The 26,181-nt window shown below is 39.8% G+C and overlaps 2 long non-coding RNA genes across 23 annotated transcripts in view; one reads left to right on the forward strand and one right to left on the reverse strand.

Moving 5' to 3' along the window:
- LOC144324204 (uncharacterized) overlaps window positions 1–26,181 on the reverse strand; it is a 285,014-nt gene that overhangs the window by 166,588 nt on the left and 92,245 nt on the right. For 14 of the 17 annotated variants that reach the window (XR_013389727.1, XR_013389724.1, XR_013389717.1 and 11 more), the window contains exon 1: window positions 9,302–9,422. The exons of 2 other annotated variants lie outside the window; for them this stretch is intronic. This is a non-coding gene — a long non-coding RNA (uncharacterized LOC144324204). Of the gene's footprint in view, window positions 1–5,824; window positions 6,151–9,301; window positions 9,423–26,181 lie in introns of those variants that run through there. One more of the 17 variants, XR_013389725.1, reaches the window with a different exon arrangement.
- LOC144324200 (uncharacterized) overlaps window positions 6,192–26,181 on the forward strand; it is a 48,112-nt gene continuing 28,122 nt past the window's right edge. For 2 of the 6 annotated variants that reach the window (XR_013389692.1, XR_013389688.1), the window contains exons 1-2: window positions 6,192–6,579; window positions 10,644–10,689. This is a non-coding gene — a long non-coding RNA (uncharacterized LOC144324200). Of the gene's footprint in view, window positions 6,580–9,460; window positions 9,595–10,643; window positions 10,778–26,181 lie in introns of those variants that run through there. The other 4 variants (XR_013389689.1, XR_013389690.1, XR_013389691.1 and 1 more) reach the window with 2 other exon arrangements.

Below are 26,181 nucleotides of genomic sequence, written 5' to 3' on the forward strand. Positions count from 1 at the left end.
CAAGGTCTTTAAACCCGAGAATGAGAGTGTTGGTTCTTTGAGCACAGATTCAATGAACTGTTAAGGCCACTCACATCATTCCTCAGCCTTGGGGGTTCCTTATGATGACACAAGCACTAGGACAATTAGGAGACCTAGTGTCATCTTACCTACCTCCTTGGCCTGCCCTGGCGACACCTCCAGCACAGGGTACTGGCTTCCATCCCGCATCCCTGTCCTCCTGTGGGTGGGCCACAACAGGTGACTTTTTCAATGACACGCTAGTTCCTGCTCTCCTGCTTGTGCAAGTTGATTTCGCTGGGATTTTCTTTTGATGATACTAATTCCGCCAAAGATAATTAGGGAACAAGGAAGTCTGCTTTTACATTCGTGCCTTGGGATGTACAGATTTAGCATCGGAAGGAAAATGAACTTCACTGACTAGAAAGGCTAGAGGAAACTCTCTTTTCAAAGAGAAATGAATGCTTCTTAGGTTTTGAAATCATCTGAAAGAATTAAACCTTTTTATTCTGACCCTTCTGGTGATACGAACGTGCCATCATTTGTTCAGCGTTCATTTTCTGCTCCGACACAGCCAGACAATGCAATGGGTTGGTAATTGTAAGAAGGAACTTATTTTTCAATCAACAAACTCTTCAAGCTGCTGCTGGTGGTGTTAATGGGTGTCACTGTGTTATTAATGTTGGAATATTTCACATTTAACATATTTCCTGAAGAAAAAGATGAAAAAATAATAATTCCACAGCCCGGTCTGTTTTTTGGATGATGCCTTGCATGGAACTTTCTGATTAGAGCCAAATGTGTCTGGTTGTCGAAGACATTCCATGTGGTAAGACTGACAGTTTGTTTTAAAGATTTCAGGATAAGACAAGTGGCAGTAAAATGTCACAAAAATGCAATATTTTAGTGGGGGAAAAGATCGCAACCTGTCCGAACATCATCCCTGTCTCTTATCAATATACCTACCAGATTGAAAATTCCTTAACAACAGTTACTGTGCCTATTCTGTATAAGTGCTGTTGCCCCACAACTGCATGAAGAATGTAGCAGGTCATTAATACACATTTTTAGGATTTAAAATCTTTTAAAAAATTACCAATAAGAGATGGAAAATACTCTCCCTTAGCTGCTAGAGATATTGCTGTTAAGTATTTTAATGTAGCTAGGAGTTTACAATAACACTTAACCTTCAAAGGGGAATGTGACTTGTAGCATAGGAAAGAATTCATACAGTACTGGAAGGCAGTTGCTCAATGTGGGACGGTTACAGAATTGGGATAACATAAACAAATTCTGCCCAACAGACCAGATATGATGATGTTTGACAAACTTACTGATATTGCAACTCGTCTAAATTCACACAGCTAATACCAATGAGTTCCAGTGAGTATGTGGGTCTGAGAGAGGAGATGAAATTAATATGTAGACTGAGAGACTTCAGAGCAAAGTCAATTATCTTTTCGGTGACTAGGGTACTTTGCATACACAAATTAAATATTATAAGTAACCGAGAATTAATTTTATACTGGAATCAACTCTGAATATTGTACTCTCGTATACCTGTTATATTAGTGGGATATTTTTCATAACAAAAAATAATGGAATTGACTATTTCTCTAATTTTAAAGTTTATAAAGAATCCAGTTATATGGCAAGAAGAAAAAAGGCAAAAATGTGAAGGAAAGGAAAAAGCAAGTAATTGCAATTTTAAAAAATGAAGGTTATATCCTTGCATGTGAGAGAAAAGCACTTTTTCAAAAGAAATTAGTTATTGTTCTCTTTCATGTAATATTTGCTACTTAAAACAGTATCATTTTACCTATAAACAAGTTTAAAGCATAACAATGAAAGAAATATTTATAAACTCATTACCTGAAATACCAGAACATTAACAATTCCATTATTTTGACATTCTTCATCTTATCTCTGTCTTCCCACTATCCTGAATTTTATATTCATTATTCCTTTGCTTTAAAGAAATAGTCTTAACCCCATGCATATATCCCTAAATACTACGTTATTATTTCTTGTTTTTAAGCCTTATAAAAATGGTATAGTGTTGAAGATAATCTTTTATGACTTGATTTTATCAGTAAATAGGTTTTCTAAGATTTATCCCCTTGTGGGGTATAGCTGTTGTGTATTCATTTTCATTGCTGTATCATGCTCCACTATGTGTATATATTACGAATGGTCCATGTGTTGTATTAGTCTGCTGCCATAACAAAATAATGCACATTGGGTGGCTTAAACAAAAGAAATTTGTTTTCTCACTGCCCTGAAGGCTGGAAGTCCAAGATCATGGTGCTAGCAGGGTAGGTTTCTAGTGAGACCTTCCCTTCTAGCTTGCAGACAACTGTCTTCTCGCCGTCTCCTCACATGGCCTTTCTTGTGTGTGTGTATGTGTGTGCACTCCAGGGATCTCTTCCATTTCTTATAGAGACACCAGTCTATGAGATTAGGGCCCCACCCTTATAACTTCATTTAACTTGAAGAACTTCCCTAAAGGCCCTGTCTCCAAATGTAGTCATACTGAAGCTTAACACTTCAACATACGGATTTGGGAAGGTGGGCACAATTCAATCTATAGTGTGTATCATCCTGTTGAAGGACACTAGGTTTTTGCTCTTATAAGCGATGCTTCTCTGAACATTCTTAGACATGTCTCCTGGAGCTCATGAGTAAGAGTTTCTCTGAAGCATATAAATAGAAGTGGGATTGCTGGCCCATAAGGCACGCAAATGTTCAAATTCACAAACTGGCACCAAATCATTTCCCAACATGGTTGTATCAAGTTTTATTCCCATCAGAAGTGTCTATGCAACCCCAAAGGTCCACACTCTTACCACCAGTGGTTATTACCAAACATCTTAATTTTTACTAACCTAGTGAGCATAAATGTTACTTTATTGAAGTTTTTAACGTTATTTCCTTAATTACAAAAGATTTGGGGTTTTTTCATTTCTTTGCAATTTGGATCCTATTTTCTATAAAATTTCTATTTCATCCTATTCTTCATTTTTTGTAAGCTTCCATTCTTAAAAAAAATCTATTGGTAGACATTTTGTATGGATTTTAGATGCAAGATCTTTGCTGATTGTATGTGTTGCTGTATTTCCTAAGCCCTTTATCTCAACCCCACTATTAAAATAATAAAAAAAAAGGCTTGGGTTTAGGCTTTACTAAATCCTTCACTATTTTGTGTCCTAAACTGTTTTAAGATGAAGCATATAAATTTATTTGTTTAATAAATTCTTTTGACCCATTTTATTAACACCTTCTCCATGCAAAGGCACTGAATGCAACACTCTGTAAATTGGTTATGGTCCTTGCTCTCAAGATGCTGAAAGTCTAGCTCAGAAAAGCAACTGAGTAGATGTATGATACTAAAGCATATTATCTGGGTTATAATAAAAGGGCCCGGAGATCCCAAAAATCCTTTAAAATAATTTAAAGCTAAAATTGATTGAATTCTTACGATATACAAAGGTAATCTCACTTATACCTTTGAAGACCCTATGAGATTGTTGCTCTACTGCTGTATTTTAAAAGTGGTAAAACCACTGGTTTAAGCACTCTGCATTGCTCTTCTGTTTTTCATGAATACTCCTCCTTCCCAGGACCCGGAGTGTATCCTCCTACCTACTGTTTGGGTCGAAACGTAAATGTCACTCATTGTGGAGGCCTTTCCTAATTATCTTGTCTAAAACTCTAAGTCCTGGGGCACCTGGGTGGCTCAGCAGTTGAGCGTCTGCCTTTGGCTCAGGTTGTGATCCCAGGGTCCTGGGTTCAAGTCCCGCATCGGGCTCCCTTCAGGGAGTCTGCTCCTCCCTCTGCCTATGTCTCTGCCTCTCTCTCTGTGTCTCTCATGAATAAATAAATAAAATATTAAAATACTAATAGTATCTTAATAAAACCCAAAACTCTAAGTCCTCTCCCTCTGTTCTTTACTTTGGTTTTTCTTTTCTCATAGCGCTCACCAGTACCCCAACTTATGCTATATCACTGTTTCCTTACCCACTGGGCAAGATCTTGGATGGTTTTTAATCTTTGCAAAACCCCCAGTACCTAGACTGTGCCTGCTATACAATGTGTGGTCAACAAATAGTTGTCAAGTACATGAAATACAGGAATGAATGATGGATGAATGATTGAATGAATCAACAATGGGCTGAGGGTACCATCAGAGGTTTCGCAGGTTGTGACATGAACCCATATTTCCACAAACAGTCCACAGAAACATAAAGTAGAGAAATGGGAGGGAGAAAATAGAACAAATTATAACAAGACAGGAGAAGAACTGTGAAGTTACACAAGAGCAGCAGGGAGGCCCGTAGTTCAGAGCTTCAATTCTGGTATCAGATTATCAAAGTTCAAAACCCAGCATTGAAGCCTCTTTACTGAGTAATTTCGGGCAAGTCACAGAGGTTTTATGCCTTCTTCTATCTGTAAAATGGGGATGCTATTATCACTTGACTCATTGGACTGTTGGAAGGGTTAAATGAGATAACCATAATGGCCAGTAGCAGTAACAAGCACCTGAGCTAGGGCAGCGTCTGTGCAATAGGAAGGAGGAAATCAGTGAAGAGACGTGGAATGGTAGGACGAAAAAGCCTTGGGATATATAAAAGGGAAAAACCTGCAAAAGCCTCATATTTCTGCTCTTTCGGATCAGGGAATGGCAATAACTTGAGGTGAGATCCAGCATCCAGATACGGGATTCGATTTTGAATAAGTCAGAAGGTAGGGAAGAGTAGCAGGAATGGCCAACTTTGTACTGCAATATTGGAGGGTTACCCAGGAATTTTACATGGAGATGTCTAACAAAGGTTAAGAGTATACACAAAGGAGTCAGGACAAACTTTTAAAGTTATTTGTTTATTCTCCAAGAAGTTCTTCAACAAGATTTTCTTTAATAGTTCCCTTCCCTTTGTATCTCAAATATGGTTTACCGAACCTGAATTTTGCTCTCTCTCTAAGCCTTATTACTCTAACAAGTACTTCGCAGATCTCATGCATTCCATGAGAAGCCCACAGTCTAGTGGATCAAAATAAAGACCCAGTCTCCATTCTTAATCCCACCCTCATGCCTGTCCCCAATCTTTCACTGCCTTGAGGAACTAAGTAGAGATTCTCAAGCTCCATGTGGATCCTAAAGACTTGATTCAAATGTACTGTGGGGCTGAATAAAATGGTTGTTAAGGGACCCCCCACGGGGTGATGACCAACCCTCCAATTTGCAAACCAGAAAGCTCTTGTTTACCACGCTCAATTTTAACCACACACATTCCCACTCAGAGGAAACAGCATGCTCGGAGGCAGTCAAAGAGCGAAAAGGGATAGTTAGAAATCTGTAATAAATGTATGTAAGTGAGACAGAAAATTAGAAAATGGCCACCTGCCAGCAGCCACATAAATTTTGGAGGAAATGCATTTTCTACTGGGATGCTTTATCATAGGAATTGCAAATATTTATTAAAAGTATTAAAATAGTCAGAATGTTAAATGTTTCCTCCAGTGGCGAAATTTCACATTGCCACATTAGAAGATGGGATATTCTGATACAGTGTTTATGAAAATGACTTCATTTTATTAGTCTGTCATCCACAATAAATGGGCAGGTACCTTTAAAACAAGATCTATTGAAGATAAAAGATTTGGGGGAGGGATAGCATCTCATTGAGCGAAGGTGGCTTTGCCTACGCAAGTACATCCATCTCACAACCTTTCCCAAACGATGCCAATGAACTTTTTTGTTGTTTTGACATTAAGTTTCTTGGCTTTTGCCATCCTGTGAAAACCGAAAGTAGTATTTGCCACTCACCGGCCAGGCTCTCTCATGCAAGATACACCTGATGACTACATGGATGGTCGGGCCTTCGCGGGTTCTCAGACGCAACTAACAAGCACACCCGAGCGGAGATGATAAACTGGACTCTGGACGAAAGGCAGATGGAAGGAGGTGGCCGCTGTACTGCAGCAGGATAATAGAGATGACAGCTAGAGCACATCATTACCAAGTGGCACTAAGTTGAAGAGTGACAGGATGAGCTGGACAGATTACCTCCCTAAGAGGCTTGTGGTCCGTGCGAGGCACTGACCTAATAAAGATCTTATGCCATCACCCAGCAAAGATAAAGAGAGCCTTTTCCCATCATAAGATACTCTCTTGTGTGAGTCAGAACGGCTTCCTGAATCCTGCCCCTGAAAATGTGAATGGTGCTAAAGGGAACCCTGCCCAGCTGAAATACGAGGTGGGGTGAGGTGAAGTGAAAGAAAGGCAGGACCCATTGGGAGGCCAAGCACTTCTTGGTCAGAATAATTAAGAAGTCATTAGCCTTCAGTAGATGGGTAGATGGGTGGAGTGGCCATCATTCTTATCAGAAGGCAAGCATTCTGTTTCAAGTGTGAGTTCATTTATGCAATGGACATTCGGGGGGCATCTTTGCAAAGCTGACAACAAATCTGGATGCTGGAGATTGGAGGTGAACAACAGAGACTCAAGTCCTGCCTCAGAGATCTGACAGTCCGGTGGGGAGGAGATGACTGTTTACAAATGAATATACAGTGTGTTACGAGGTAATGATGGCTCTGGAGAAAAAACAAAACAGGGTCAGAGGGTGAAAAGTGACAAACAAGGTCAGAGAAGGTTTGCTGGATGTGGCGATGTTTAGCAGGTGCCTGAATGCAGTTAGGGATCTGTCCAGATCCCACGGGACTTGAAGGAAGAGCATTCCTGGTAGAGGGAACAGCAAAGGCAAAGCTCCCTGGTGTGAGCTGAATGTTGGGGTGTTGTTTTCTCCAGCTTCCAGCCAGCCTTCCAGAAAGGAACATTAAAGATCTGTGAGTATGTCAGACCTGCTCGGTCACTGCTAATTTAGGTATCTCTTTTGGTTTAGTTTCTGACATGGTTTCAAGTTCCCTTGATCTCCCCAGAAGTGGGATAAAAATATCTGATAGCAAAAAAAACATTCTCCAGCCACTTGCAAGGGTGTGTCAGTAGTGTCTCAACTCGTGTGATGTGGGAGCACCTGACGGTTCAGTGGAATGAACTTCCAAATTTTGCTACAATCTCAAGATGATAGCACAATCATCTTCATGACGTATTAAATTGTGAGAATTTATATGTCGGCTCTCCAGAAAGCCATTCATTTATTCTTATCCTCCTTACCCCACTCTCCTTCATTCCTCTTGCAAGTATTATCTTTCTACAGGTGTAATGCAGTTGGCATGAGGTACTCTGGGGGATACCAAGCAGTGGGCAATAGGCTAGTGGGATGCATGTGGACAGTGTTTAGATAGCCCTGGTTTGAAATCTGTGTTCTAATTTCCACAAGCTCTGTATGGCCTAGAGATTCCTAACCATATCACAGTGGTGTATCAGAACCTGCCCCCCTGGGCTTCCACGGGGGTTAAATGAGATTATTTTAATGGTTTAATACAATGCCTAATACAAAACATGTGAATTTATAAATGTTGGTACAGAGTCATCAGTTCCTCAACTTTTATCTATTCCTTATAAAACATTTGGATCAGTTATTCTGAATTGGTATTGAATTTTAAGATCACTTGTTTCTACAATTTATTGAGATACTTTACAAGTATGAGAAAGGGGCACCTGGTTGGCTCAGTCAGATAAGCCTTCAACTCTTTTTTTTTTTTTTTAAGATTTTATTTATTTATTCATGAGAGACACAGAGAGAGAGATGCAGAGACACAGGCAGAGAGAGAAGCAGGCTCCACACAGGGAGCGTGACGCGGGACTCGATCCCAGGTCTCCAGGATCAGGCCCGGGGCTGAAGGTGGTGCTAAACCACTGAGCCATCTGGGCTGCCCCAAGCCTTCAACTCTTGATTTTGGCTGAGGTCAGGATCTCAGGGTCTTGAGATTGAGCCCTGCATCAGGCTCCACACTCAGTGCAGAGTCTGCTTGAAATTCTGTCTCTGTCCCCCTCCCTGCTTGCTATAAATAACAAACAAACAAATAAATAATTTAATTAATTAAAAAAAAAACACTTTACAGGTATGAGAAGAGAATGAAGAGTGAAAAGAAGGCCATGCCATTCTCAATAATATATTTGTTCATTTATTCCACACATAGATATTTAGTGTCTGCTTTGTGCTGGGACTGAGGATCTAGCTGGAAACAGTAAAGGAATTCAGGACTTGAAGATAGTAAAGAGGATGACTTGGGATGGAAAGGATATAGATAAAATCAGGATTAGAAAGCTAATTATTTCTCACCGCCGGAGATAGAGATGCTGCATTTGATAGAACTGTGAGGTAACTAGCTCGACGAGACCTGGGACCACAGGAAAGAAGAACTTGTCACTTCCTTCCTCTTCCTGCCTGGATTGCAGGGAATTCTAGGAGAAGCTGCAGTCATCACCAAAATATCATGAAGTCACAGTACCAGTCCTAGATGATCTGCCACTGAACCTCTTGTTCTATGAGCCTGACACACCCCCATTCACTTGGTTAAGACAGTACAGTTGAGTTTCTATGTAAGATCCTGGCTCTCACTAAGGCCAGGATCTGCTATTTTCCAGACATTATTCTAAGGACTGAGGATTGTGCAGTTGTGTTTCTCTGTGGGCCAAATCTGTTGTCTGAATTTGTTTTCATTTTCTAACCATAAAATATAGGAGATAATGCCCTATGATAGCCCAATCATGGAAGAGCTTTGACCTGGGTTAAGATTAGCATCATACTGAAAAATCTGTGTTAAATGTTCCCTATGAACCAAGCAATGATAACCTCTGCCTGAATGCATGTACAGGCTCTGGGGTTCCATGGATCCCTTCGGACTATGTGTTTTTAGTACAACATAAAGGGATGAAGAGAAGAACAACCTGATCCAGCAACACCTCAAAAAGGGGATTTTGGCATGGGATTCTTAGTTGGGAAAAATGAAGGGAATGCAGAAAGTTCTGGCTGAGAAAGAAGCGAATAGAGGCAAACATTCATCAAGATGGTTCACTGTAAACCTTTTGAAAAGTCAGGAATAGAAGTAGTGTGCGCACGTGTGTGTTGTTATGCAGAAAAAGAATCCTTAGGCTTTTTCCCACACCTAGTGCAGAGGGACAGAAGGGAGGCAGGGAGAGAAGGGAAGGAAGGACCAAAAAAAAAAAAAAAAAGGTGAAGGAGGGAAAGTTAAAAGAAAGGTGGTGGGGGTGGGAGAAAGAAATTAGGAGGGGAGGGCACGAACAGAGCATGGGGACAGTGAGAAGGCAAGGTACATGTAGAGGCTGCCTGCTGTGGGAGACAAATGCTTCCCTGGCCCTCTCTCATCATATCCTCACCTCTGCTCTAAAGACGCAGATGCTTTCATCTCTCTGCAGAGGTTAAGGAAGCAGGTGTAAGGAAGGGAATCAACTTGCTCATGGTCCCATGGTTGCTAAGTGGCCCACATAGGATCCAAAGTCCAGGAATTCTATAGAACTCTGTGCTTTATGCAATCTCTGTAAGGGCACGAGCCAAGAATCTCTGAAAAAGGGTTAGTTTATTAAATGAATATTTATTGAGAACCTACAAAATGCCCTGGAGATACACCAGCGGGAGAGCTTAAATCCAGGAAGGGGAGATAATTTAATAGGTACGGTGATGTTAATAGCTGTGGAGAAAATTTAAGCATAGAGACGTGCACAGATTTGGGGTGAGGGTTACTCTTGATATACGGAGATTGTGAAGCGTTCAATGGTAAGGCGGAACTTGAACAGGAATCTAATATAAATAAAGGAAGTGAGCTATGAGGCCATCCTGGGAAGAACATTCCAGGGATGCACAGCAACAAGAGCAAAAGCCCTGTGGCTTTTAACAGCTTGAGACAACAAGGTAGCAGGTAATTTATACTCAGGTGTGTAGTCAATTCAATTAACAGCTAGTCAGTGGTGGAAGCATCATCCAGGAAATACTATAAAATGTATAAAGTGTATCAAATGCTTCAAGTACAACGGAGTTGGAAAGAGACCGGATCAGAGATGGCATTACAAAAGATGTTTGCATGAGTCTTAAAAAATATCTGCCAGTGAACCAGGCTCTATTGTCTCTAGAAAACTACGGCAAAGAAATAAGAAAGAGAATTATCCACTAAAGTTTGACGCAGGAAAAAAAAAAAAAAAAGATCTCTGGTATTGGGTCAGGTCATATTTTGTGTTTTTGTTCCATTTCCTGCTTGAAGGGTTTCCATATTGTAGTGAATCTGTGTGTGGCTGTAATGGGGGCTTCCATCTGTGATCCTGGAAGAGACAGGTCCCAGAGCATAAGCCTGGTCATTCATTGTCTTGGGAGGAAACTCAATTCAGACCTTAGGCAGAAGGACATCCATATAGCACAACAGATAATCTCCTCAAGACCAGCTGCTCCTTGCTTTTTGGGCATGGAAGAGGACCCAAATTACAGAATCTGGGACCAGCTCTGTCCTGGGTGCCACATATTGTTTTCCCTCCTGGCAAGAACAATCAGTGTAGCCTTTTCTGTAAGATGCATGCCAATGTGACACAATAGAAGAACAAGCCCATCGAATGTGAACCAGGGTTTTTGGTGGCTACAGAAAGGCCTTTGTCAAAATGAACTCTTGTTCATTAGAGTCCAAATCCAAGAAGCTCACCTTCTTATTTTCATGCATTCCTGTTTTCCCTGCAGCCCTTTCTCCCTGACACATGACTCCACCAGAGACCACTTCCTGGAGGTGAGTTCCTTGAGATGACAAACCATGTCTGATTCTTCTCTGCATCCCTGCTGCTTTCGTTACAGAGTTGGGCAGGCACACATAACAGGTACCCCGTATGTTTATGGAAGAGAACTGAAACATGTCCTGAGGGTCAAATCAGCCTGAGTTTGTTCAGCTTGGTTAAGAGATGGATGGTAGACCTTTCATGAAGGCCCCAAGTGTTACTCTGGTTTTTGGAATTAAAAAAAAGAAAAAAAGAAAAAAGAAGAGGAAAACATTATGGGCATTTTGGGGAGAATTCAAAGAAAAGGACATGCTTCTAGAAGGAGAACTTTATAATCTAAAGGGAGAGTCAGAACAAAAGCAAATGAGGATGCAAGTGGTGATGCCAAACCTGAATAAAAGTTTCAACACCACAGAAGAACATGGCCAGACAGGTCCTTCTCCACTGCTAAGTGAGGGGAAAAATAGTAAGTGCTACAGAAGGTGAGAAAAGGGAGACATTTTTGTCCTCTTGGATGGCCAGAAAAAGATCTAGGGGTTTGGGATGGGGAGAAATACTTGAGCTGACTCTTAAAGGAATGAGCAAGATCTCTCTCTAGTCGAAGAAAAGAGTAGAAGAGAGTGGGCCAAAGCCAAAGCACAGAGGAGAAGGCTTCAGCCGCAGGAAACGCATGGAAAAGGCAGGGTGGTTAGAGCGGGGGTGGCTGCGCAGAGGACTAGTGGGAGAGGCCGGGCAAACAGAGGTGGGGACTGCGTTGTCCAGGGACCCCAGGGGCAGTCTGAAACATTTTTCTCCAACAAACTTGGACAAGGCCATAGGTCTTTGTCTTGATAGTGAAAGAAAAAAAAAAAAGAAAAAAAAAAAAGAAAGAAAAAAGAAAAAGAAATGTATGCATGACATGATTTCACTTGCAGCCTGATTTAGCAGCAGCGTCTTTTCTGGTTTGCCTCTTGCTGTTGCTTTTCCTAATTTCCTCACTGCACAAAGAAAATAAATAAATAAGTGTACTATAGTCTTATTTATCCTTCTTTGGACATTTCTTTACCAGGCAGATGGTCAATTAAGAGCACTAAACAATGACACTGTTTTCTCTGTAAACATTTTTTTCTAATAGCCTAACAAATGTAAGCCTGTGCTGCCATGCTGCTGAATACCATCTTGACTTTCTAATTACAAAGAACTGTGTCTTGATAGTTACAATTACAGCTGTAACAATGATGCCGGGCCCTGAACAATACCGTTAGAGGCAAAGTGCTTATCCGAATATTCACAAATAAAGGCTTAAATTTATGCCAGAGATGTAGATGGAGGTTAAACAATTGGGAGGGAAAAAAAGGTTGAAAACACTAGTTTAATGCTACAGATGTGAATTTGAATCCAATTACTGTGGGGAGGAAAAAAAAAAAACTTGAAAAGGTGCTGTTTTCTTCTGTTTTAGTAATCAATAGGTTAAGAGGTGGTTCAACTTAGCATGCTAATACCTCTAATTTTGATATTTGGCTACAATCTAGCATTTTCAAAGCATACTATCTTTTTAACTAAGTGGGTTTTTGTAAGGCGCAAATGAGTATCTCGAGGTTTAAAGGTACCCATGCTTCAATCTGTTAACCCACAAGTGAAATAACAGGCGCCCCTCCAAAAGTAGCGTGCCCTTGAAACCTTTTGTTGGGCCAAAATGGTATAAAGCAAAGAAGCGATTACCATTAATTTATATGGAAAGATTTTCGAGCATTCCCAGACCCCCCAAAATGACCTTGCGCAGGCTTCTCTGATACCTTAAGACACATCATCTTGCTAAAGGATGCACAAAATGAATCGAGCTAAAACACAGATGCGCACGCAGGTCAGGGCTGCGGTGGCTTGATCCTGAGATGCTGAGTGTGGTTTGGGGAGAGGGAAGGGGGCTGAGCTGGGCAGCGCCCCCTTAGTGCTCAGGGTGTGCTGCTGCCTCTACACGCCTCTCTGCAAAACAAACACCAAACCGTTCTTCACCTTTTTTTTTTTTTTTTTTTTTGTAAAAGTGGAAGATCCTCTTTGAATCTCTTTCAGTTAGTGAATAGATATGAATGCATCTATTTCGTAAAAGCTAAGAAGCATAACTCAAACCTCTAAAAAGCAGAGGATATCTCCACATTATTTTTGAACAACTAGTATATATGATATATATACATATAGTACTATTTTAAGAAGTCACTATCATAAAGTGATGAAGCTCCTTAAGGCTGTGAAGTCAGATGGCTAAGCATCAAAAAGAAACAAACAAACCTTGTTCTGCCTCAGTTTCCTCATCTGTAAAATGGGAATAATAATGGCAATATTTATATAAATAGTATCACTGGATTGTAGTGAGATTTAAATGAGTATATATAAAGCATGCGATACATTAATTGCTATAGTATTTTTAAAAGGGCAGGAACTGGGATGCCTGGGTGGCTTAGGGGTTGAGCATCTGCCTTTGGCTCAGGGCGTGGTCGTGGGGTCCTGGGACCGAATCCCACATCGGGCTCTCTGTGGGGAGCCTGCTTTTCCCTCTGCCTATCTCTCTGCCTCCCTCTCTCCCTCTCTCTCTCTCTCTGTGTCTCTCACGAATAAATAAGTAAAATCTTTTAAAAAAATAAATAAACAAAAAGGGCAGGAACTGTTGTTATTAGTGGAAAGTGGGTTTCAGAAAGAGCTTTTCAAACCTGGAAATAGAAAAGCAAAGGCAAAATAGCTAGTAAGAAAGCATCCATCTCCAGGACAGCAGGGTCATTCAGTATCTCTGGGTGTGACCACAGTCTCTCCATGGCTCTTGGCCAAAGAGCATGATTATTTCATTTAATGGTATGATTTCACCAATCCAGAATTGCACCTTGCCATTAACAGCATTTTAAACTTTCTTTTGGGAATTTCCTTTCCAGCTCAAGGCTGAAGTTCACACTGGGATTCAGTGTGCTAATTAAGTCTTTCTTCTTCTCCTCCTCCTTCTTCAAACTATCCACAAGCTACTCAAGTACTAAAACACCAAGTGTGCTGAAAAATATGAGGACAGCTATGTTCCCAGCCCTGGATAGAGTAAAACCTGTGCCTGTCGATTAGCTTCACTGCTTAGTTAAAATAATGTCCACAATAACTTATGCTTAATTGTGCACATGTGTACTTGCCATGGCTAAGCCTGTGACATGAAAAAAATTATTTAGTCCTCCCAAAGACTTTGTAAGAGCAGTAATATTTTATTTTCTTCGTTTGACAGATGAGACTAGACACATTAGGTAACTTAATCAGAGTCAAATCATAAAATAAGTGGCCATGGCGTTTGAAATCTCATAAGCAAACTAATAATGTGAAAACATATAAAGGCTCAAAAGCAAACAAAGACGAAGGCTCATTACATATGTTAAAGTGCTGAAAACTCCATTCCAGGTTTGGTTATGCTCACTCGCATTATGAGGAAGCTTGCCCCCCTGCTAATCATGTCCAGTTCACCTGCACACAGCTGTCACAGTGATCTGCAGAAGGGCCCATCTAATTACATTACGGTTTCTGTTAAAGCCCTCGCTGGCTTCCCCATTTGCATAGGATAAAGGCCAAGTCCCTTAGCTTGGCACACCGATCCCTGTGACCTAATCCTCATCTCACCTCTGAACATGCCTCCCTCACAGTCGACTTTCAAGCTGAGAATCGCAGTTCCATGAATAGGCCCTGCTGCTTCACACTTTCTTGCCTTTGTCCCTGCTTTCCCGCTGCCCAGAACAGAGGACAAACATCGTTTTCTTTACAGACCTGCCTTGAGCCCACCAGGTGGCACAGTCCACACCACCAATGCATGTCCCCCATCTTCACTCAGTGCATCTGAGCCCGGGCATCACACAATTTATTTCTTGGTTTTCTCCCTTGATTAGACTTTTAAACTCCTACAGAATAGAGAATCTATCTTAATGACGGTTTAATCTCTAGCACCTAAGTCCTTGCAAAGAAGTACTCAGTGAAAGCTGAGTGAGTATAAAAGATGAGAAAGAAAGGGCTTTGTAAGTATTCAGGAAAACAGAGAAAACCCCACCCAACCTCACTGGCTTCAATATTCAGTCTGAAAAATGTTCACTGAGCCACTATACTTTCCCTGCTTATCTAGGATGAACATTTAAACCCTTGCTCTGTCTCTGGTTTTCTCCCAGTGAATTAGAGATCTGAAGATGGGCCATTGGGGGGATGTATGGTTTGGAATATGATGGGATAAGGAATGGAGACCAACCATTATCTTTGAGATCTTTCCCTTTCAGAGAAATCATATATTGAGTTAGAAGATTCATGAGTTGTCTTGCCATCCCTTGGATTAGCAGGGCCATACATCTTTCTCTTTAGGTATTAATTGTAAACCCTCTGAGCTCAAGATCTGTGTCGAATCCATTGGGGTCTAAATCCACCTTGTGCACCTTGCCCAACAGCTATTTGTCAAAAGTGTGGGTGTGTTAGGCAACCCATTATTGAGAAGAGAAAGCAACCTGTAGGGTGGGTGTGATACTTCAGATTCTCTTTACGCTAAGAATACTCTTGACTCCTCCTCACTTTCCAAATCTGGAACAAAAATAGGCCTTCATGGGAAGAAAACTAGGTCTGGGGTTTTCATCCCAAAAACTGAGGGTAGGTGGTCATAGTTTCCAAGATGGCAAACTAGGAGGAAAAAAGTTTGGGTCCAGTTCAGCTTGGCCATGTTCATTTTGAGACGTCTACACTTTCAAAGGGAGACACTGAGCGGACAGATGAATATATGACCCTGGGGCTTTGGGGAGATGTCAAGGTTAAAGATGTAAATCAGGGTGTCAATAACATGGCATTTGCAGCCATGGGCCTGGATGTGATGACTCGGGGACAGTGTGAAGACAGAGGAGATGGGAGAGAATGAGAGTGGGGCGCTCTAAAATTTAGAGGTCAATAAGAAGAGAAAGATCCAGAAGAGGAATCTGAGAAGTATCATTCGGTAAGTTAAGAGAGAGTGGTATTCAGGAAGCTAGGGTAGAAAGTCCCAAGGAGGGACCCACTCTGTTAAATGCTAGAAAATTGTCAAGTGAGATAAGGCCTGAGAATTAAATGCTGGATTGAGGAACATGGAAAAATCCCGAAATTCAGATTACTGTGGTTTACTTCTTACAGATTATATAGCGCTTGACTGTTGTCATCGTTCCATTTGATTAGTCATCCTATGCTTTTGTGCTTGCTTCCCTGGGCACCAGCCTTTCAGACTGAGCAGTGAGGAGACCTCCCCATGTAGAATTCTGGTGAGGAGTTAAACCTCGAGGAACTGAAGCAAGGGTCACACATCATTAAGGAAAGGTCAATTCCCAGGCAGGAATTGGTATTTTCTTTTCTCCCATTTCCATATTGCAAAGATGCCTCAGGCTTCCTGTAGTTTCTATTAAGAATTCCAAATCTCCCAGCAATGATTTTTAAGTACTAGTTTTCCCTAGGACAGTTCTCTTTAGCGTGGCTCAGCCCCACAGTAGTCAGGGCCCTTCAATCACTGTAAAAGTCTTTCATCACTTGGACTCTACTCTGTCCCGTACACCATCTCTAGATCAACCTCTCCAGAACAGTGCATGCATAACTATAACAGCTGTAATTCATCTGCCCTGCATTATCTTCCCCAATCTTATGCACACAGTAGGCACTCAACAAATATTTGTTGTCTGGTTTGAAATTAGACAATTTTTCTAAGTGTATTCTTAAATTTCTTCCTTCCTTTTGATTAGCGAGATTCATTTTGCTTTTGTTCTCCTCTGCCTAGCTATTTTTAAATATAATGAGAGAACAGTATCTCCAGATAGTGTGTGAAAGCATTTTAATACTTTAATAATTCCATATAATTCCAAATGATCTTTTCCCTCCCATACTTTACAGTAAATAATAAGTACATAGATGAAAAATATGTGTTTTGTATCCAAGGGAAGAGCTATTAAGTATTACCAAAAGATCGAGAACATTTTTATCTTAAGTCAGCCACATAAATACCCATTAATTTTTTAAATGATTTTATTTGGTTGATGGAGTATTACATCTTCAAATTACATAGTTTAGATTTCCCATTACACGCTCCTTATGGATCATATGCATATTCACAAAGTTATACAGAAGATTCTATGATGGGAAGGAGCCAATTTTCATTTTCTCTGTTCTTGTTTGAAGAACCAAAACTGTTAAAGGGATAAAGCACTCAGAAGTGCCTGTTCCAGGTTAATTGTCTCAAATTGCTCATTTAAAGCACCATTATAGTACAGCAAAGCCAGTTAATCTACTCTGAAGCTTCCTTTTTTATGACCGTAGCTACATTTGGTGAAATGGCACCTTTGGCAAATGCCCAAATTGGATAAAATTGCCATTTTTCTTGGAACCTAGAAAGAATAACACATGTTTTGAAATCACTTTATATCATGTGGCTCTAAATGGTAAACTGCATGTTAGTCTTGCTCTGGAATTCACTCTCTTTGGCATTTTCTGATTTGACCCTAAACTTCCTTTGCTTTACTGACATGAGTAAATGATGCGCCTTTGTGCACAATGCATAGGTAAGAGTTGGGGGAAGGGTGCAGAAGGAACTGGAGAGAGGAACCACGGCAATATTTTTAAACATCACAACTGTGTAAGAAAATGATGTGTCCCTGCGCTGACACTTGTGCACAACTTTCAGCTGATGGTACCTTTATTATTGGAAACACTGTAGTTTGAGAGCCTCTTCAATGTCGACATAACTAGCAGGTGCCGCGATCATAATGGTAAAAACATTCACTTATTAATCAGCACACATAATTCCTCTCTAATGCTGTCAATTTAAGATGGCAACCTGATACACACACACACACACACACTCACACACACACACATACACATTTTTTTTTTTTTTTTGGAGTGGGGAGGAGGGTCAACAATTTAATGAATCTCGTCTGCATTTTAATTCCAACCTAATAATCTGCCTCTGGCTCTTTTCCCTCCCTCACTCTGAGAACATTTCTCTGGATCCTGCTATTAAGCACAATGGGATATTTACCTTCCTACCTCAGTTACGCATTAGGATAGGGGAAACAGACAGATAGCCAGAACCTCCAATCCAAGCAGAACTAATGTTAACCTGTCACCAACCCTCAGTGGCATCATCCTCAAATTCCCTTCTCTCTGTTTGTTCATATAGAATCTCCTCCCTCCCTGATTCTGACACTGTAGTGCTTTACAGGTTTCTTTTATTAAACACCACTGGGACCCAGACTCAGAAATGTGCAGTATGTTGACATAGTTAAAATAAATAAATACAACCCATTGCCAGAAATATTAAAAAATTCATCTAAATGTGCTCCTGTCAGAGATGATTTGTTTTCATCCAAACAGGGAAGACTGATGGCTTCAGGATGGACTGGGTAGAGAGACTCCATCTACTCATTCACTCTTTCATTCATTCATGCCTTCATTCATTTCCTTATAAAAAAGCAACCCACCACCCCTTGCTCGCCATGTCAAATGTAAACAGAATAGACTTTGTTATTAGGAGAGATGTGACTCCAAGTGTCTGAGCTGCAGAGTGACAGCCGGCTCCTCTCTGAATTTCAGGCAGCCTCTGTCACTTGCCTTGACAATGAAGGAAGTTAATATATTCATGACATTACCACACATGCATTCGCAATTCACAGCATATTGTATTGTTTACCCCTGTTCTTTTGTACTACTGCATGTAGTAATTTGCCTTCTAGCAACAGAAAAATTCCTCAACTTAAAATTTTACCCTCATTTTATTTACCCTTAATAGAAAAACCACTGCTTCCTGGCCCATCCGTGGTTGGCAAGACCACCTTTCCGCAGCATTGCAAACAGATAAATGTCAGATTTTACATTTTGATCAGATGTGTCTACAGTCATTTCCTATACATATCCCTCATCTTCTGCCTCCCACGCCTTCCTTCGGCAGTCATTGCCACCCTTCCCGTGTATTCTTAGCACATTTTGCACTAGGTGGCCAGCTCTTCTAGGGGAGAGTGAAAGAAGTGTGGCATGGATCACGTAGCAGACCCTAACAACAGGGGAGATGCTAGTGAAAATGAAGAGCATCAGGAAGTTCCACTCTTTTGCCACCTATGTTCACTATGCCCACGGTGTGCATGGCTTTTATACACAGTAACACCTCCTTCGGTTTACTCAGCACTCCCAGTGGGCTGGATACATTCCCGGACATGTATGGATACCCATAATTCGTTTAAAACCTGTCTATGGGACATTGATTACTCAGCCTCCTCGGTCTAACTTATTTATTCTGAAGGGGTGCAAACTTGTAATAATGTTGAATGCTTAGACAGATGGTTTTGCTAGGATGAGTATGGGGTAGAGTTGTTATTCTCAGACATCACACTATTGTTCTTCAGAATTTTGCTGTTGAGGACCAGAATTGAAACACACTTTGAAGGCTTAGGGCAACTTTGTGGAGATGGTTGGAGGAGGCAAGCGGTCTAGTAGAGCAAGACACAATGGCTGTTTCATTTTCCTCACCGTGATGAGCTGTCTGCATTCCAATGCATGTCACAAAATACTCGGGCTGAGAGAGGCTGTGAGGGGTCACTCAGTCCAATGCCCTGCCTTTGAGTAGAATCATTTAAAAAAAATACCTTATGTTAAGAGTCTTCAAGACAACCTATGCCCTTTAGTCCAACTGAACATTGAAATACTTTCTTAGACTAGACATAATCTTGTCTGCATAATCCTGTCTGCATCTCCTGCTCTGTTAGAGAGAAAGCATTTGGTTGTTCTTTATATTCAAACCCTTTTCACACTTAAGAATTATAATTGAGTTACATTCTCTCAAATTCTGCTGCTCTTATAGTAGGCTATATAATTCAGCGTTTAGTTGTGTAACCTCCTGATTCCTTTGTGCTAGTTATTTGTTGTTCCATCTGTGGATGTCTAGCCAATTAACTAGTAAGCTCATACTGGGCAGGAACTGTCTTTTATAGACGCTTATAAATAATTAAACAGAGACTCTAGAGAAGTGATTCTCAGCCCTGGCTGCATATTTGGATCACCTGGAAAGATATTTTAAAATACTGATGCCTGGATTATACCCCCAGGGGTTCTCAGTTAAATGGTCTTGGACATGATGTGGATGTGGACAGGATGTGGTAATTTATTAGAAGGCACCGAGGTGATTCTAATGTGCAACCAGTGTTGAGAGTATGCTCTTGGGCAGATTGCTTAGCATCACCAAGTCTTGATTTCTTCATGTAAGAAATGGGGATAAAATAGCAGCCACCCTTCTCTTGGAGGATTAAAAAGTTCATGTATGTAAAAGCTTTAAGCACAGTGACTAAACCAGAGAATATTATCAATAAATGATAGTTAGCATTACTATTGTTGAGGTTATTATTATTACTAGGCCCAAAGTACTTAATATGTTATCAGAAAACTAACAATCACTTAATAAATGCATATTAACTAACAGCTTCAGGGTATTTAGCCAATTAACCTGCATCTACAATAAGAAAACTAAATAATTAAGGTAAATATCAAGTAATTCAAGCCAAATTGTAGTTTCATCTTATACATCAAAATGCTTGAAGGATATGTGTTTTGGCATTTGATCTAGGCAATCTTACTTGTTCACAATTTCCTTGAACATATAGAATTACTGGATTGACTGTGGACTGGAAGATGTATAGTGGGCAAACAAAAGGGTCATAATATCTGAAGGATAAAGTCAAAATATAAAGAATTATAAAATGCTTATGACAACCGGATGTTGCCAATCAAAGATATTACAGCATTGTAAGGTGATAAGATCATTGGGTTAATAATAACATTTACTACACAATATCATATTTCACTATATAATGCACAAATTTTGCAAGTTATCTGAGAAATCTAGCCATGCTATCTCCTCATTTTACAGATGAGTAAGCTAAGTGTAAGAAAGGTAAAATGATTTGGCTACAAAAAGCTATAATGCAAACTATGATAAATTAAGACAGAATCAAACTAAGAAACTTAGAAACAGAGAAAGAAGAAATTGCTTGTGATGTAGATGATCAATGAAAGCTTCATAGAGGTGGTGACATATAATCTATGAGTGGAAAGAAGGATATAATTTGAACAGGCAGAAAAAAAGTGTAGATCATTTTAGACAAAGAGAACCAACAAAATAAACAAAACAATGGACCTGGCTGACTGAAATGTAATGTACATTAAAAGGGCAATAGATGATAAGATTGGAATAGAAGTCTGGGGTCAAATGTTGAAAGGTCTTGGGTGATAAGCATAGCGTGAATCTCAGAGAAGCCATGCTAGGCTAACACTACAGTAAACATATCTTTAGGTTGGCCAGAATAGAACTGAAAATCATACTTTCAAGGGATTAAGCTGATAAAAAAGTAATTCAAATTAGCATCAAAAAAAGGAGAAAATTCAGTATTATTTAAGAGAAGACAAACAAAATCTATACCCTAAAAATATAACAATAGCTATTTTCAGCATTCAATCAAAGCTCACTAAACATGTGAAGAAGCAGGAGATATGACCCATAGTCAGCAGGACAATCAATTAATATAAACAGACCCAATGATTACAAAAATGATGGAATTAACAGATAATAATTTTAAAATGGTTTTCTAAATATACTTGAGTATTTGAAGGAAAATAAGAACAGACTGAGAAAAAGTGGAAGGTATAAAAAGAACCAAATAAAAGTTCTAGAGCTGTAATATATACTATTCGATACTAAAAATTCACTAGATTAGTTTAAGAGCACAATTATCATTGAAGAAGAAAAGATCAGTAAACTAGATGACACAACAATGGAAGGGAAAGTAGTTGAAGAAAACACAAAGTTATTAGTGATCTGTGGGTCATTTTATTTTTTTATTTTATTTTTAAAAGATTTTATTTATTTATTCATGAGAGACACACACACACACAGAGAGAGAGAGAGAGAGAGAGAGAGAGAGGCAGAGACACAGGCAGACGGAGAAGCAGGATCCATGCAGGGAGTCCGACGTGGGACTCCATCCCGGGTCCCCAGGATCACGCTCTGGGCTGAAGGAGGTGCTAAACTGCTGAGCCACCCGGGCTGCCCTGTGGGTCATTTTAAAGTGTTCTTATGTTAAGTGGTATTAGAGTCCCAAAAGGAGGATCAGAAAAATATTGAAGAAATAATGATAGAAAATTGTCCAAAATTGATGTAAACAAAATAAACTCAAAGATGTAAGAAGCTCAATGAATACCAAGTAAGATAAACACAAATAAAATCACACATGGACACATTGCAATCATATAGTTATAAGCCAATAAAAAATGAAGATCTTAAAAACAGCTAGAATAAAAATACACTTTAAACACATGGCAACAAAGATAAAAATGAGGGATACATTTTCATTAGAAGCAATGAAAGATAGAAACAATAGATCAACATTTTAAGTGAAAAAAGAGAAAAAAATAATATTACACTTTATATCTAACAAAAATATCCTTAAAAATGAAGGTTAAATAAAGATTTTTCAGTTAAAAGAAAGGAGAAAACTCATCACCAGTAAACCTGTAGCAAAGTATATTAAAGGAAGTTCTTCAGGTAGAAGAAAAAATAATACCAGATGGAAATTCAAATCCATACAAAGGAGTGAGGAAGATTGGAAATGAAAATACAAAAGTAACTTTGAAAGACTTTTTTCTCTCATTTATTATTTATTTAAAATATAGCTTACTGTTTAATGCAAAAATAATAGAGGATTTTGGCAAGTGTAAATGTGCAGAGGTAAACTTTATTACAATAAGGCAAAACCGTACAGGAAGGATAGAAAAATATTGTAATTTTTAAAACTGTACTTAAATGATACACCTTCTAACACCCACTAATTAAAACAAATGAAATTAGGGATATACTTAAAAAACCAAAGAGAAGTTGTCACCAGCTAGACTCCAAGACCTGACCTTTGTTGTGCACCTGCTCTTCTTTCCAGCTTATTGCTTAACTCAGGCAAATGGAAAGCAAAACCACCCTCAACGAATAGCAACTGCCCTGACAAGACCTCCAGCCTTCCAAGACCCTCCAGACCAGTTTGAGCTTATCCCCTGACTCATGCTTGTGCACCCGGACCATGGAGTGACCTCTAGAATGACTGATGACTACCTTTCCATCATTACATTAATTGGACATTTCCCCAAGCAGGAGCACAAGCCTCATTTACATAACATACAATGGGAGTATAGGCACATTTCCTTAAGATACATGTGCAACCTCATGCCTGCCTCTACATAGCATGACAGGGCTTCCCTATTTAAATATTCATCCTATCCCTAAATAAAGGAATTCGTTTACCCTTGTTCAGGGAGTCATGGCTGTGGAAGCCATTTCCTGTGATCTCCTTATTTGCTGCAAATAAAGGTTTCTTTGTGCAGCAGCTCAACCTGGTGCAGTTTCTGACTCATCAAGAATTGAACTCACATTGGTTTGGTAACAAAGTGACATCACCAAGATGATGACATAAATTGTTCCTGACTTACTCTCCTCATAAGAAAAAAAACTAACATCTATTCAAGAACAATACATCTCTGAGAGAATCCTAGGACTTGGGGGTAAGGCTCAAGCACCTTCTTGCACTGGAGAGATCAAAGAGACAAGACAGACTGCACAGGAAGAGAAATGGCTACAAATGACTGCACTGCCCCTGCCCACGGTCAGCACAGAGTGGTTTTCCCTGAGCCTTTTTTCCACCAGTGGGAAAAAAGAATCCAGGGAGGATAACCAGCATCCAAGCTATCACTCTCGGACACTTTGTCAAAGCCCCTTCTCTGATCTCATACCATGGGGATGACCAGGTAATGAGTGGGGCTCAACTACTAGGAATATGACTGTGTCAGAGAAAGGGTAAGGGGCTTGCAACAACCAACACATTGATCTTTACAGACCAAGTTCATACCTGAACCGCCCAACCAGTGATCTAGCTCATCCACAGAACCAAGTTGGTGGTGGATTTTGACCAAGGAACTTGGTGCAGTGCAGACATGCGTGATTTAGACCCTCAAGCAAAAAGTTTTGCTGGCCCTAGAGCCCAGTTTGCCTTCACCCAGGGAAGGAGCTGACACAGCCACGCCCACTCTAAACAGTATCTTCCGGTTCCATCTGATCAGAAAGAATACCACTGGCTGACCCAGTGGTATTCTAGAGGTCAGATGTGTAGGCAGAGCTGATCTCTCCAGAGCAAAACAGTCCCAGACACCAGACATGGAGCACAGGCAAGAGTATTAATTCATAGCCAAGGCTGAGGTTAGCTACTGGCCCCTCCCAACCTGAGAACCTGGATGGGAACTTGAGAGTAGCCTGGAGCAACCTCTCCCTGTCTAACCCAGGCAAGGGAGCTGGAACAGCCCCACCCACTGTGGAAAGTGACTTCCAGCCCTATCTTACTGGAGAACTGGAGACAACTCCTGGAAGCTATGCAGCCCAAGGATGTTCAAACCAAGAGGTAGGCAGAGCTGATAGTTTATAGAGCAAAGCCAGTGGCCCTAGTCAGCCAAGGAACTTGGGATGCAAGTCAGCTTGAGTTAAGACAACAAAGAATCTTACTGGTTTTCATAGCCCTGCTCAATATAGCCTTAAGCTCATCTGACTCGAGAACCTAATCAGAGCACATGGGAAGCTGCATAATTTTTTCAGCAGTGGCACTTGAACAGATGGAAGTGTGTGGCTTTCCCCATCTGCAGAGCAAAATTGGTAGCTTCACCTGATCAGGTTGTATATACAGGACTGATTTGGGTCACCAAACAATGAATTATACAGGGCAAGAAAGCTAATTCACGGCCCCACCTACTACTGAATATAGTACCTAACTGGTAAGTCTGAGCAAAGAATCCAGGCAAACACAGAGCTCATCCTATACCTCACTTGGGTAGGAAACCAAACCAGCAGTCCTATCCAAGTTTTCTTGGCCAATGGCACAACCTACACACCCATCCTCAGAGCTCAAACAGTTGCCTTGCTCCAAAATAGACTATAGTAGCAGGACTCACTTGCTCAAGGACATTACCAGTAGAAACACCCAGAAACACAAATGGAGTTAACTGGTAAAAAGCTATCTCAGTCAAAGCAAACCTGTAAAGTCTCAAAGGGGAGCTTGATTACTCAAAATGTGAAGATACTAATGTAGGAATCAAGGATCATAAAATATCAGGTAATTATGAAACCACCAAATGAAACTAATAAAGTTCCAATAACTGATCTTAAAATATGGAGACTGATGAACTGTCAGAAAAAAGTTCAGAGTAATGTTCTTAAGGAAGTTTAATAAACTAAGAAAAAACACAGATAATAAAAACAAAATTAGGAAAGCAATGCATGAACAAAATGAAAAGTTTGACAAGAAAACAGTAACTATCAGGAAAAAAGCCAATCAAACAGAAACTCTACAGTTGAAAAATAGAATTACTAAATTGAAAAGTAGAGTTTCAAAAATGGAGTTGACACTATAGAAGAAGGAATCAGCAACCTGGGGGATGTAACACTGGAAATTAAAATTTAGGTTATATTAAAATATATGTAAATTTAATTTATATTAAAACTAAACTAAACTAAATAATGAGAAGAGTGGAAAAAAGCCTATGGGAAATATGGAGCACAATGAAATGAAGAGAAACAATTGTTGCATTATGGAAATTCCAGAAGAGAAGAGAAAGAGAAGAGGACAGAAAATAAAGTTAAAACAACAATGGCAGAAAACTTCCCAAACCTGAGGAGAGAGATGGATATCCAGTTCCATGAGGCCCAAGGGACCCCAAAAAGTCAAACCTGAATCCAGGGCTACACTGAGACACACTATAATTAAACTGTCAAAGTCAAAACCAAAGATTTTAAGAGCAGCAAGAGAAAAAGAAGTTATATACAAGAGAATCCCCATAAGACTATTGGAGGATTTCTCAACAGAAACTTTTCAGGCCAGGAGAGAATGGGTTGATATATTCAAAATATTGAAAGACGATAATGGTTAACCAAGAGTTCTATACCCAGCAAAGCTGTTCTTCAGAAAAGAATATGGATAGACTTGTCTTAAACAAGCAAATACTGAAGGAATTAATTACCACCAGACATGCCTTATAAAAAAATGCTAAGGGGAGTTCTTTGAATAGAAGTAAAAGAATGCTAATTAGTATTTGTTTAAGAAATAAAAGAACATAAGAAGGTAGTATAAAACATAAGAAGGTAGTGTAAATCTCACTGGTAATGGTAAATTTATATCATAATTAGATTCTTCAATATGGTAGTAACAGTGTTGTGTAATTCACTTAAAACTCTAGTTTAAAAGTTAAAAAAAAGTAGTAAAAATACAATAATTACATATATAGAAATATAAAACCATAACTAATAATCTGTTAATAGTTAAAAGCATGTAAACTATAAGAGCAATAACCTAAAATGTGAGGGTCAAGAGAAGTAAAAGTGTAAAGTTTATGAGTACTATTGAAGTTAAGATTGTTATTAGTTTAAGGGTGTTTTAAGTTTAATATATTTTATGTAA

The sequence above is a fragment of the Canis aureus genome, chromosome 11, assembly GCF_053574225.1.
Source record: "Canis aureus isolate CA01 chromosome 11, VMU_Caureus_v.1.0, whole genome shotgun sequence".
Classification (NCBI taxonomy): domain Eukaryota; kingdom Metazoa; phylum Chordata; class Mammalia; order Carnivora; family Canidae; genus Canis; species Canis aureus.